This window comes from Numida meleagris, chromosome 1 (assembly GCF_002078875.1).
Source record: "Numida meleagris isolate 19003 breed g44 Domestic line chromosome 1, NumMel1.0, whole genome shotgun sequence".
NCBI lineage: Eukaryota > Metazoa > Chordata > Aves > Galliformes > Numididae > Numida > Numida meleagris.
In genome coordinates, this window is record NC_034409.1 from 66177976 (window position 1) to 66192567 (window position 14592).

Sequence of the window (14592 nt, forward strand, 5' to 3'; positions counted from 1 at the left end):
AACAACAACAACAAAAAAAAATTAAAAAAGCTGTTATTTTCCACTCCTCTACACTGAAGCCTTTTTATGGGAATATAGGAATAGTGCAATCCTTCAGCTTCGAGACAAGAGATGGGCAGTTTACAAGTAGCAAAGGATTTCCCTTAGACCAACCTAGAATTTACTAGTGGGCGTGAATTTCCTTCCTATTCACAGGGTAGCTCCAACCCTGAACGAACTTCTGTGTCACCTGGGGAAAAAAAGGAGGCAAGAACTACTGTATCTCACCAACAATCTCAAAAAGTGCTATCGAGACCAAAGTCTTCCATCAAACACTCAAACATCAGGTGAGATAGATGATAGATGGCAGTGTAATTATAATTACATATTAAGTAAAATGGTAACAATTTCTTTAAAAAAAAAATGCCTTTAACTACAGAAACTGAGAAATGAAAATGCTCCTAACATTATTTCTAGAGCTCACTAACTGGCTGAATTTGCTGGAATAGATACAAAAATACTAATCAGAACAAAATAATGAAACTGAATAGCCATGCTTTCAACGTTAAAACAACCTTTAAAGGAATCTTGCAGCATAAGCTAACCCTAACACCAGATCAATTAGCTAACACTCAAACCCTATACTCAGAAGAGAGAAACTCATTTCTCTCTGTACTTACAGAGGGAAAGCCAAACCTCTGAGCTTTCCTCCTGTCATTCCTAGGGAATCCTCTCAACTGTCAGCTTTATACTTGCATTTCTCCAGTTTTCCCCCCATTTAAGCTGAATAGTAACTAGATATATAAGATTCACATAGATACACATCTGACCCCTTAATAACCATATTTAAGTATCGGCAGATCCAGCTGAATACGGGCCCTGCTATGGATTTCTTCCTATATGCTTGTTATCACTGTGAACTTCACAGATCTTTGAAAATCAGAGTTGAGGGCTTCTTCTGGTCCACAAGAGCAAAATTGAAAGAAAAGTTAAAAGTAACAACAAATTAAAGTCATTCTGCTTCAACTCTTCTTGCCAATCACAGTAGATCCTACTTTACTAGGTGTTCTTGCCTCCTTTCTATCTCCAAAAACTGAAAGAGCTACATGATGCATCAACAGTGCTGCAAACTTCATAACACTGCAGTGTCATTTACAGCTAGAAATATTCTTTCCTGCCTGAGATGCTGAGCAGGATTCATATAGCCAAACATGCTGCAGGAGAGTAAGAACTAAATTTTCATCACTGAATTTATTGTACTGTCTGTTCTATCATAGTTACCTTTGAGTAAACTCTCGTTACCAGAGAAACACCTGAAATTATAACCTTCAAGTCCATAGGTCAGCAATAAACAATCACTGGCTTTAATAATACAATATAATAATACAAATCTGTTTCACTTTATTCATTTATTGGAATAATTATCTGTCTTTATTGCTTATTTTCTCTGACACTGTATTAAAAAAAATTCTATGAATGTAGGCTTTTGTAAATCACATTTCTGAATTGATGTAGATTTAATAGATTAGTGTAACGTGACAAATTTTTTACAGAATGTGATGAAATCCTGCTTGGAAAAATGTGTTTATTAGCAAGGGCCTTATTGTGCCCATTAATTGTGACTGGAGACTCTTTCTTGATTTAATGCAAAATATTATCTTATTGTTCTCTTCAGTTACTCTGTTTACACTAAAAAGGACACTGCTTGCTGTGTCAACTTAGCAAATGTTCAACAAGAAATATTGGAGTATATGAAAAAGCATATTTGTTTGTTAAAATACCTTTAAGGAGAAAGGCTTATTTACGAATGAGAAGAAAAAAGATTAGGGAACTTCAGGGAGTTGGATTTAATGACCTTTAAAGGTCCCTTCCAACTTAAACAATTCTATCATGCTAAGACAGTTTTTCTCAGTTTTATTTGGACAAATGTAAATGCTATTTCACCTAGGTATGGTAAACAATGTCAGAATCTGGCCAGAAAAGATGTGTTATTTATCATAGAATTATATAATGCCTTGGGTTGTAAGGGACCTTAAAGACCATCCAGTTCCAACCCCCTGCTGTGGGCAGGGCAGCCACCCACCAGCTCAGGCTGCCCAGGGCCCCATCCAACCTGGCCTTGAGCACCTCCAGGGATGGGGCATCCACAGTTTCTCTGGGAAACCTGTGCCACTGACTCACCACCTTCTGAGTAAAGAATTTCTTCCTATCACCTAACCTAAATCTCCCCTCTATTAGTTTGAAGCCATTCCCCTTGTCCTATCACTATTAAACTGTAAGAAGTTGCTTTCCCTCCTGCTTATAAGCTCCCTTCAAGTCCTGGAAGGTCTCAATGAGGTCTCCCCAGAGCCTTCTCTTTCTCCAAGCTAAACAAGCTCAGCTCCCTCAACATTTCTTGCATCTTATAAAATCATGTATATAAAAATAGAAATTTATCACTACAGATATTTTTAAACAAGAAATCTGCTCCTTGACTTTGTGAACTGAGATGGCTTAGAGTCAAGAGAACTGTGCTGATTCACACTCCCGGTTCAGTCACAAGTAAATTCACAAAAAATTCATATTTACTTAAAAATATTTGCAAAAGTATTATAAAAAAGGAAAATAAAAAAAAAAAAAAAAGAATGTATCTTGAAAGATGTTTGCCAGATGTGGATTTTTGAAGGTAAGGTTATTTTTACTTATATAAGACTACATTTTCTGGTCCCAATAAAATGATTGTTAAGATCATGGTTATTCTATCAAACAAGGTTTTGCTCTTAAATCCTGACCACTAAATTTAAAATTCTATAAATTCTACCCAGAATATAGGACCATGCTGACCTTTTCAAAGAAATTATATGACAAAGGAGAAACCAATTCTGATAGCTTTCTGCTATTAGAAAAAAATTACATGTTGAGCCTCTGATGTACCAGCAGAGTTAAATGACAGCATCTGTGTTAAAATGAATCATCAAAAGGGACCAATGTAAAAAACATTGCAGAAGAGTTTCTCCCTCTGCAAATGATTCATAAATCTAATCTCAGGGAGGGGGAAAAAAAGATAGAAAGAAAGTGCTGCAGTTGGAAAATAAGAGGCCAGAAGACAGGAAGCAGGCTTATTGGCATTTTGGAAGGTAGTTGTATACTGACTATACCTGCTCAGAAAATGAAACATTGCTTGTTTTGTGGATTATTGCAGAGTTGTACAAAAAGCGTTGCAACATTCACAATTTTTGCCTCAACTTAATACTGTTAATACTGTTCACAGATTAGTTAAATATAACTCATCCAAGATGGCAGACTCCAAAAGTCTTCCCACAAGCACCAAAGAAGCACTTGACGTTTTCTTCTACATCAGAAGAGCAAGGACATCATATCGCCAAATGGTCACCATTCCTCTGCCCTTATTCATATTGGAATTAATGTTACATAATAGCACAATAATTATCAAGAGTAAGAGAAGCAGACCCTTAAGGCCTAGCATGGAAGAAATCTCAGAGTTAACAGCAGAACTTGCAGAACACAAGGAGGAGGATGTATTTGACTTCCTGAGGGAAACACACACTAGTCTAGACATTTCTGCAATATAAAATTCTGAAACTCAAAATTTTAATAAGTAAATAAGTTATTCCTAAAGATTTTATGAAGTTACTCAGCCTAACTTTCCTTGCAGCCTCAGTCTTCTGCTGCTGGAATCATGATTTGTATGACTTACTAAAACATTGTTAAAGTAATGGATGTTTTTACTTTGTGTGTGAGTGCATACAATTTTTCTACTGTGATCTCTGTGCCAAAGACAAAGATGTTACAAGTAAGTTACAGCCCATCCCAATCCCTGTAATTAAAGCCACTAGGTATTTCCTATAACTTATAGCTAAAGTGCTAGATTTTTCTAAGCCCATAGTTTGGAAGATGTAAGGAAGGTAACCAGAATTTCTCTCTAGCTGTAAAGATCTCTCAACCAGTACATCTGACAAGTAATCTCTTGGCCTGCATGCGTAAAAATAGTGATTTATATCTCCTGCAATTTCATTTATTTCTACAAAGGGTTATTTCTGAGGTTACTCTATTCTCCCGCAAGAATGAGATTTGAGCTGCACATGACACCTGCAGAGGTCTCACATCCTGTCTTAAAAAATTCTCCATTGCTCAGCATTTACACTGCCATTTCTGTCAGAAATCATGGTCAGAGAAGGAAGATCAACCCTCAGATAGGATGAACAAATGTCATTGAAGTTTTGGATATTAAACGAAAACTTGTGTATCTACTTAGGGAGTAACAGCAATTCCCTCTTCATGGCAACATTTATTCAGTCTGGTTTGTATCCAGCATCAACCAGTGCTGTTTTTTCAGGTGCAAGCTTCAAATTTATCCAGAGATACATGCTGGCAAAACAAAGCATGCAAAAAAAAAAAATAATAATAAATAAATAAATAAATTCCACAAACAATTTTCTCTTCTGGCTTTCAAGAGTTGAGCCCTTTAAGTTAAGAATAACGTGTTCTGTAACTGTGAAAAAAATCAACAGCCACTAAAGAGTATTTCTACCATCTCTGCAGACAGCCCAAAGCATGTCGTGTCAATTTCACAAAGTCCTCCAGGGAAGCAAGTTGAAATAATTTTACCATTTCTGTACAGATGAAAGGAAAGTCACGCACAAAATAACAGGATATTGTCTTTTTCAACTCCCTAGTTTAAAGACTCAGGATGACCACTTTCAGAACTACGAATCACAGTGCGACTTGCCATTGCCTTTCCACCTGTGAAAATGTGTAAGGCATTTTAGAACCTGAAAGTGGCCACAATACAACATGAAATAAGAGGCAAAAAACACTGTAAAAAACAGAAGAATAAACAGGTTATGTAAATGAACTTAAAGTAAACCTATTTTATGATCATGAGCCTACTAAATACTCCAGTTTAGATTGTAAACATTATCTCTGTAAGTTTCTTAACCAGAGACCGTGAGAGCCTGGAAGAAAGTTCCCAAGGAAATTCACTTTCTGCCCTTTCTAAGTTTATGTAATTTTTAGACACTGGAAAAGCCTTTGATCCAAGACTGTATTACTGCACATGTACACACACAGAGGAAGTACACTGTATTTTATTTCTGTTGCACAGGATATTTTTAAACTTACAGTCAGAGCTTTAAAAACAACCATATAAATAGAATTACCTGTATATATCCCAATTTGCCATACATTACAGACATCACATGTCTGTAAGACATGTTACAACATTGTAGTAAGAAGCCATGTAACAAATTTAATACTTCATTGTTTTAAAATGCCATATAGAAATTATGTACCAAATTAAATTAGCAATGGCAAGGCATCTGTGACAGAAAAGCTGCAAATAAATATAATGTACAAAATGCACTACAGTTGTTCATCATAAGCCCCTGAAGAAATGATTAAAAATAAATGTCTGTCTCTGATGGTCCCATTTATCAACAAACAAGTTTAGCTCCATGACAAGACTACATTAAAGGAACTATTAAGTTAAATGTTACCAAATGTTATTTGTTTCAGCTATCAAAACTTGTTACTGTCAGAACCACTAGCAATGTCACAGGCTTGCAAAGACAGAATCAAAAGCTGGTTGTTTTAAGCTATTATTAAAACACAGTTTACGTACAGCATGGATAGAAGTTTTTTTTTTTCATTATCTTCTGCCTCCAAGACAAACTAGGGAACAGAAAAAAGCTTCAAAAAAGTAAAGGTTAAATCTTTATCATAGATGAAAATCACCCTGGGGAGAATCATTTGTACATGACTAAATCACTGGTGAACATCTTCTGTATATTCTGTTGATACTCTGAGCTGTCTGGTCACATCAACAGAACCCCTATGCTAGGACCAGTTGCAGCAATATTGCAGGATGGACAGCTGAAACTGATCTGTGGAAACAAGACGTTTGAAAAACTTGGTTTAGTATTATACACAAAATTAATTTATGTATTATTTATCATTTCTTCCAGGTCAGCAAAGGAAAAAAAAAAACTGATCCATGGGCAAGGGGGATAAATGGGCATCTCTGACTGCCTTAAATCTACCAGTGCCTCCTGGGTTGACACTAGTGGACTTTGCAGAAAGAAAGCTGCAAAACCATTGGGAGGTCGGCTCATATTCTTTGTTCAGCAGCAAGCTAATTCCAGCACTGCACCTGGGCTTGACTTCAGCAGGAACTCACTGCCAGACTCCAAAAGGCAGCCCAGAAGGAAATTAACCTCTGCACAACAGATAACCAGGGGACCAGAAGATGCATAAGAGATGGGAAGAACCAAGAATGAACTAAAACATGAAGACTGGTTGTACTTACAAAAACATTTCTGTCAGGCCTTAATTCCCATGACTGGCCTCACCTGGGACACCCTATGCACACGAGCTGTACTGACACTGCCTTGGCTTTGGTGTCTACCCATTGCTAGAAAACAGAAGAGGGAGGGATAAATACACATACAAAAATAATGCTATGGAAAAGAATAAATTTTCTTTCCTTAAAAAAATCATTCCCAAAGCTAAATTACAAGCCAGACAATTTGCTGAGGTGGTGCAGTGCTTGACCTAGCTGGAGACAGCCTTCCCCACAGCCGTCATGCTCTGTCCAGGAGCAGTGCAGCTGACAAACAGAAGCTGGTGGCTGTCAACAGAGCAATGTCAGAACCCCTGATACTGTAAATTGACCCTACAGAACTAATCCAGCCTTACATAGACAGGCACAATTAATGTGAGGTGACACAACTGTGAGCTGATAATGAAGTAACAGCACTGCCAGCGTGCTTCCCGGTGCAATGATAAATGATGCCATTTCTATTTCAGTAGGTTTGAGGTAGAAGAAAGTTTTAACCACACATGGTACGAGAGAGGAAAAGTATTATATCTAACAGTAACAAAAAATATTAAGTTACAGCTATATTGCAAATTACCCATACATACATTTGGGCCTGTATTCTTGTGCTATACTATTTCATTGTGCATACACGGTCCATACCTCTATGCTCTTTTCCTTGTATGGACCCTGTATGGGCCCACAAGTGATTCTCAGTACCTAGGTATATATGCACACCAAATATTATTTTGCCCTCAACATGGCTGTTTCACAAAGTGGTTACAAGTTGGCTGGGCACTACAAGACTTGGATAGTCCTTCAACAGTGTTCAGGGAGTTTCCCATATGTGGGTCTTCTGAGTCTCCAGTACACGTTTATCTGTCCTCTACTACCCAAGCATTTAGTAGTTTAACCAACAGATTGTTCCAGACTACCAAAAAAGACTCTAGACCTGCAGCTCATGCCTACTCTGCCAAGTCAAGGGTGTTTCTGGTGTGCAGTTGGCTGGGCAGCCAAATGCATGAATTACTGGTGACAGTAAGAGGTAGGTTTTAGGCCTCACAAACGAAAAGAAAATTACAGTTCTAGCAGGGCTTATGCCCTGATAAAGAGGTACAATTTCCTCCTGATGAAAGGGTCCATGTCAGTGTTGACTAGACCAAGCACCAGTGAGGGTGACTATGTATGTATGGGCAGACAGAGGTTCACATGCCTCTTGTAGTTCTTCTTGATCTAAGAACTAAGCCATGACAGAAATTTAATAATTTCAGCTTTTACCATCAGCTACAGGGGACGAATAAGTAACCCTTGCATTATTCAATGACAAGTACAAGAAAAGGTAATAAGGAGAAAAGATGATGAACAATACAGCAGAAAGCCTCATATTTTCTCATTATACAGGTTACAAGTTTCAAGAATGCTTGATAGAGGATAAGGCTGCCTTTAGCAGTCAGTAAGTCCAGTTATAGTGTTCATATGTTCTTCCTCTTATGTTTAGAAATTCTAGTTTGCTTAGGCATTCCATAGAATCATAGAATCATGGAATCGTTTCAGTTGGAAGGAATCCTTAAAGGCCATCCAGTCCAACCCCTCTGCAATGAACAGGGACACCTACAGCTTGATTGGCTTGCTCAGAGCCCCATCCAGCCTGACCTTGAATGTCTCCATTGACGGAGCATTCACCACTTCTCTGGGCAACCTGCTCCTGTGCCTCGGCACCATTATTGCAAGGAACTTTTTCCTTATTTCCAACCTAAATCTCCTCTCTTTTGTTTTGAAACCATTTCCTTTTGTCTTATCCTATCAGATCCTGCTAAAGAATCTGTGCCCTTCTTTCTTAAAGCCCCCCTTTAGAGACAGAATGGCTGCTATCAGTCTCCCCAGAGCATTCTATTCTTCAGCTCTCTCAGGTTGTCCTCGCAGGAGAGGTGTTCCATGCTTGGACCATTTCCTGTTGTCCAGTCAGTTCTAAAGAAATGGGAAGCTGCCAAGTTTTCATTTTTAAAAGCTAGCATTTACACAAGGCCATGAAACAATGACCCAGTCACCCATAGGGTGTTATATTAATATTTTATTTGGCAAATACATCAATCCTTACCCCAGAACAAATCACATCATTAATGAAGTAAAATATTCCCCGTGCAGATCAGCAGCTCCTTCACACCAGGAGCTTAAAAATAAGTACATTGTCTACTTTAAGAAAAAAAAAATGTCTTGCAAAATAGTACAAAAGCTTTCACGGTGTTTCATACTCCAAATTAGCAAGTTAACAAACAAACAAGACATTAAAAGAGATTTATCTGGCATGCATATGAGTACACAGTGCACTACTAACTTCCCATTTCTCTCTGGACTCAAGGGTGTTATTGCTAATGGAAGCATTCTGTCTGGAAATTAACTAAAGACACCATCAGGATCACAGGTCCTCTCAGCCATGTCAAGACTCGTGAAAACATGGGACTCGTGCTCCTGTTCTCCCACTTCATGCCCCTCACTGCAGTGTCAACACTTTGCTATCACTGTAATTTCCACTTTTCTTTGTCCTCCAGGCACTCGATGGTGTAGTACAGATGATCAATGCACCTCTGACTTACTGGATGGGTCTAGTTGGGCTCTGAGGCAAGGAGAGAGTGAAAGAAACAGCAAAGTAGCTGGAGCTACATAATCTACTGCAGAGGAGTGTCTCTGCCACATGAGTTAGTGAGCAGCTATACATTTATTATATTACCACTTGACTGGCATCTGTCTCCAGCATGCAGTTTGCCAGAAGAATCACACCCACTGGGTTTGTTTTGCACCTTCCATACACTATGAAGAACACAGCAAGATATAATCATACAGGTGCCATATGCAGTGCGTGCATTTGAGCAGCTGTGCACATTTCACCAGTTATTGCTTTCCAGTAACTGCAGTTACAGCAATTGCTGTGAATGGGTCTGGTCCTGGACATATTACTGTACTATTCATGAATAAATACTCTTTAGAGACCCACATCTTTTCTGCTGTCATCTTAAAAGGAAGAACATGAAGGTTGACAGTCAACCATATCCATATAAAACTCTCAGAAATCCCTTGTAATAACGTGTATTCATACCCACAGAAATGAAACCAGAACCGAATCAACAGTTTTTCACTTATAAGTTTCTGAATGTGTTTGCTAATTCTTGTACTTTCAACTAATAAAATTATTTTGACAACATGAAACGTGCACTTAGCTGGTACATACATTTATTTTCAAGCCCAATGTGTCAAAATTGCAACACTTGGCACAAAGGCACTTTCTGGGTGAAAATCATAGCAGTAATCACTAAAAAATAAAGAAAACATATTAAACTTGAATATCTTGAAGCAGAGAGGTGGAAAATAATTTGTTTTGGGACCCCACCCTAGATGTTTGCCATGGAGGCTGAGCTGTGGCAACAGTTTTGCAATGTGTACCAGCAGGAAGTGGCTCTGAAGGCTTTGGCTCCGGTCAGGATAGAAATCAATGAAAAGCTGCCTGATAAATGCATTTGCAGCAGTATCACGACACAACAGGCAGTGGCCACCACGAGCTGAGAAAACAGAGCTTTCTTAACACAGAAAACTTGGATCGGGGCAATTCCAGATATGTATAGAGACTAAGAGAAGAGCTCATTGAGAGCAGCCCTGCGGAGAAGGACTTGGGGGTTCTGGTGGAGGAAAAGCTGGACACGAACCAGCAGTGTGCGCTTGCAGCCCAGAAGGCCAGCATCTGTGGTGAGCCCTCACCGAAGACCCACCTAATACTGCATGGCTTTGGGATTCCACTGTCTGGAGAGACATAAGATTTTCTATTTTATCCTTTCTTTCCTTACAGTGTTAGCTCCAGTAAATGGCATTTCAAGTCATACAGAGACTGAGTGCCTTTGCTACTGGAATTATAACGAACCAGCACCTCCTGGTGCTAAAATGTTCAGGTGTTTTCCCAGAAGCAAATCTGTAGTTTTAAAAATCATTCAGATTTACCACAGTAATATTATATCTTCTGTCTTTCATGTGAAGCAAGTACTAACTGACAAAAAAATTGTCTTGCAATCTTTAATGTCACCAAGCCTATAAAATGTTTTGTGCTCTCTTATGGCTTTATTATTTCTCTGATTCCCTACCAAATGCCACTCAAATAATGTGTGATTTTCAGGTCATCTTTATCATTCTGTCAGTAGATTGAGCACTTCTTGCCTCCCCCTTTGCTCTCGCTCTCTGACCAACCTTTCCATCTGTTTAAGGAACTGAAGACAGTGAAAGAAAAATAATTCCTTATAGTATTTAGTGCTATCAAGATTTTACTGTCATGATCCGTCCCTTAATTCATTATTCGTGACTGGTACATTAGTCATATTCCCTGACAAAACCTGCCATCTCGGCCTAAATCAAGAAAGGCCTACACACCTGAGGTGCCCAAACACACTTGTAGAAAAGGGCAGATAATGGAAATATGAAGTGCATCCCCACTGGCAGGCAGCACAATCTGCTTTTCACAATTAGAGCCATGATAGATGGCCTTGCACTGTTCCAAAGCGTGGTGGCAATTTAGCAGAGGACACAGGGTAAGAGTGACCCAGTCAACGTATAACTGCACATCATTTTATAGAAAATAGAGATATAGAAAAAGCATTTTGCTTTACAGACAAATGGATTTCTTCCAGGTTTTTTTTTTTTTTTACAGACTTCTCCAGGTTAATAACTTATCCATCTGTGCACTGGAGTGAGGATTTGGCTATTGTGGTTTGGGGGGATTATGAAAGTCACGTTTATATTTAGATTGTGCATGTTAGATAAGCAAAGCCAAGCACAGAATGTTTCATTGGTGGCAGCCAACAGATGCGTCAGTTTGTACAGCAGTCTCCACATTATATTTTGGAAGTTTCTGGACCATCTGAGAACAAGGTTCAGGATCATCAATGGAACACCTGGGAATCCTCTGAGAAATCTGAGACTTCCTGCTGCTGTCAGGTAAGGACAAGGTATGGGGAACCACAAGCATCTAGACCAGAGAAAACTAGTAGCTTCTGAAGAGCATGATCAGCTGTCCTAGATCTAGGATGCTTGAAGCCTTTACTGAAGCCAATTAGAGAGGATTAAGAACCCTTTCGTTGGTGCTCTGAGGAGGCCTGTATAAGAGCCGGGAGTCAAGTACGTATTATAAAAGCAGCAGTTTGTGTAGGAGGGGGACTCAGTTGAATTTGGAACGCTGTAGCAGTTTTGGATATGGTGGGGATACTTCAGAGCTGTTTCTTCCAGAAGCACCTATTCCTTTAGTGTGGGGGTTTCAATGCAGACCAAGCTTCAGATGGTGGGTGCAGCACTTCAAGTTTGAGACTGCAGGGATTGCTTGAGGCCTGTCTTAATGCCATGAGGGATGGCCCTCTGTCCTGCAGGAGGTCTCTTGTGTTGGAGGAGCTGTACTATCAAGTGGAAGATTTACAAGCAGATTTAAAGGCTGTGCAGAATCAAAGATGAAAAGGAGATGGACAGGTTCTTCTCTGAGACACAACAGCTTGAAGAGTCCAGACCCTAACTGCAGTAGAGAAGCCTGCAGTACCCATCCCCATTATTAAAGTAAGCACAACCTCTGGAGAAGGGGAAAGAAAGAAGCTGGTGGAGCTTCCTCTGGAACCCAGAGGAAAGCTCCTGTCCCACCTAAGTTGCTTGCATCTATAAAGTAGATAAAGTAGCAGTCCTCAAGGCTGAAGAGGAGTCATATGTGTCTACAAGCAAAGATCTTGGCCATTTAACTAAATCATGCAAAACCTGCAAGAAAGAAAGAGCAGGTTACTGCAGTGGCTGTGCACAGGCACCTCCATCTGTTGACCTGACCTATCAACTAGAGAAGTCTGTGCTGTCTGTTAGGGTGCCAGATCTGGGATATGGTGGAGGGACTGCCAAAGCTTGTCTGACTACTGCCCCCTGCTTTTATTCCGTATTCAACATCTTTGTACATGATCTGGATGATGGGGCAGAGTGTACTCTGAGCAAGTTTTCTGATGACATGAAACTGGGAGGAGTGGCTGATACATCAGAAGATTGTGGTGCCATCCAGAGGCATGTTAACAGGCTCGAGAAATAGGCTAACAGGAACTTCATGAAGGCCAACAAGTACAGTGTCCTGCACCTGCGGAGGAACAACTCCAGGTACCAGGAAATGCTGGAGGCAACCCAGCTGGAAAGAAGCTTTGCAGAAAAGGGGCTGGGGGTCCTAAGTGGACACCAAGTTGAACGTGAGCCAGCAGCATGCCTTTGCCACAAAGAAGACCAATGGTATTTGGGGCTACATCAGGCAAAGTATTGCCAGCAGACTGAGGGAAATGACTCTTCCCCTCCAGCATTGGTGAGACCGTATCTAGAGTCCTTTGTCCATTTTTGGGCTCCCCAGTACAGGAGAGACATGAACACTCTGAGAAGAGTCCAGCAAAGGACAATGAAGGTGACTGAGGGAATGGAGCATCTTATCCATGAAGGAAGCCTGAGAGATCTGGGATTTCAGTCAAGTGAAGAGATGGCTCAGGGGAGATATCATGGATGTGTTTAAATACCTGAAGGGAGAGCACAAACTGGATCAAAGAAGGTTAGCTCTGAACACCAGAAAACACTTCTGTGCTATGCGGGTGATGGAGCAGTGGCACAGGTTGCTCTGAGGGGCTGTGGAGTCACCTCCTTCAATATCTTTAGAAGCTGTCTGGACACGGTTCTGAGCAACCTGTTCTGGGTGACTCTTCTTGAGGAGGGGTTTGAATCAGATGGACCCAGAGGTCCCTTCCAGCAGCAGCCATTCTGTATGAAGGCTTATGCAGTGACATGGGCACATGATGGGTGCACAGTGACTCCTCAAAATATTAGGAATCCTCATTTAATAAATAATAAAACCTGCTTAATGGCAGTCACCTACTTGCATGGTCTCATATCCTTTGCTACTCTTCTTACACATATGCACTAAGAAGCTTGGCAAGAAGTCTCATGAATGCATTTGCAATAGGTTACTGATACTAAAGCCAAATTCACTGTATTCCCTATATAAATTAAATACTAACACGTCTCAAAAAGTTTTTGCACATCTGCATTTATCATCCATTTGCTGTCAATTAGGAACTAAGGAGGTACAGCAAAATTATAAACTAATATTTTCAGTCTTAATTTGCCTCATTGTCTGAAATGGCATTTTACATTTTTTTATGAATGGAAGCAATAACTTTTCTTAGTTTGCTCAAGAAAATGCTCTAAGTAAAATGAGTTCTCTTGTCATTTATCATAAACTGGAAATGAAATCTTTGGAAGGTATTCTTTTATTTGGTGACGCAAGTCTGTCCAATTCTTTTGCACTCTTTGGGTCAGGTCATTTACTCAAGTAATTTATAGCGGAATGGGATGTATTCAGAGAACAAAATCTAGTTTTTGACCAAAATGGTCAGCAATTGTCTGGACTGTGAAATTACCTCCTGTGGTACGTAAAAGTGTCTTTTTTAAAAAGAAAAAATGAAAGTATTTGTAACTAACTGCCATCAGGAAGTCACTGTTTGGAGGACTGATTGATATCCTGATAGAAATAGAATGTCTGGAAAGGCAGCAGCTTTGAAACAGTGTCACTTCTGTGATGTACACAATTAGTAGTCTCATCTTTTCTTCCAAGAGGGAAAAAAATAAGTATTAAAAAATGGTATTAAAATGAAAAATATATTTATATGCTGAAAAGTCCAAGGTAAACTGGACTGTGTAAGCTTGGATTCATTTTAAGTAGACCATATAGAATAACTGGCATTGCTGGGTGGTTTACCTGTCAAAAAAAAATTATCAAAGAAAACCAGAATCAACTTCTCTTATCTCCAGAGATCAAACTGCAAATTTACCGCCACCAGCCCCTTGAAGGCCCCCTCTAGCTGTCTCATTTCTCAGCAGCAATGAATGCCTGCAGAGGAAGCAGCATATACTGCAGCACTGCTACATGTTTGAACAGAGGGTTGGTTGGCCTTCATCTGGGAGTCCTATATGAGGCTACAAGTGTCTCAAAAATGTTCAGTTGCTCTCTAACTGCTTGTTATGCTTTCTTTCCTAACCCTTAGAAGTACATAGAATCATAGAATCACAGAATATTCTGAGTTGGAAGGGGCCCATAAGGATCACTGAGTCCAACTCCGGGCTTCACAGAGGACCACTCAAAAATCAGACCATATGTCTGAGAACATTGAGGTAATGTCCTACCTTTGAGATGTCACTGGAGGTAACCTACAAGAGAAAGACTTCAGTAGAAGCCCCATAGTATAGATTCAGTTAATGAACATGACCTG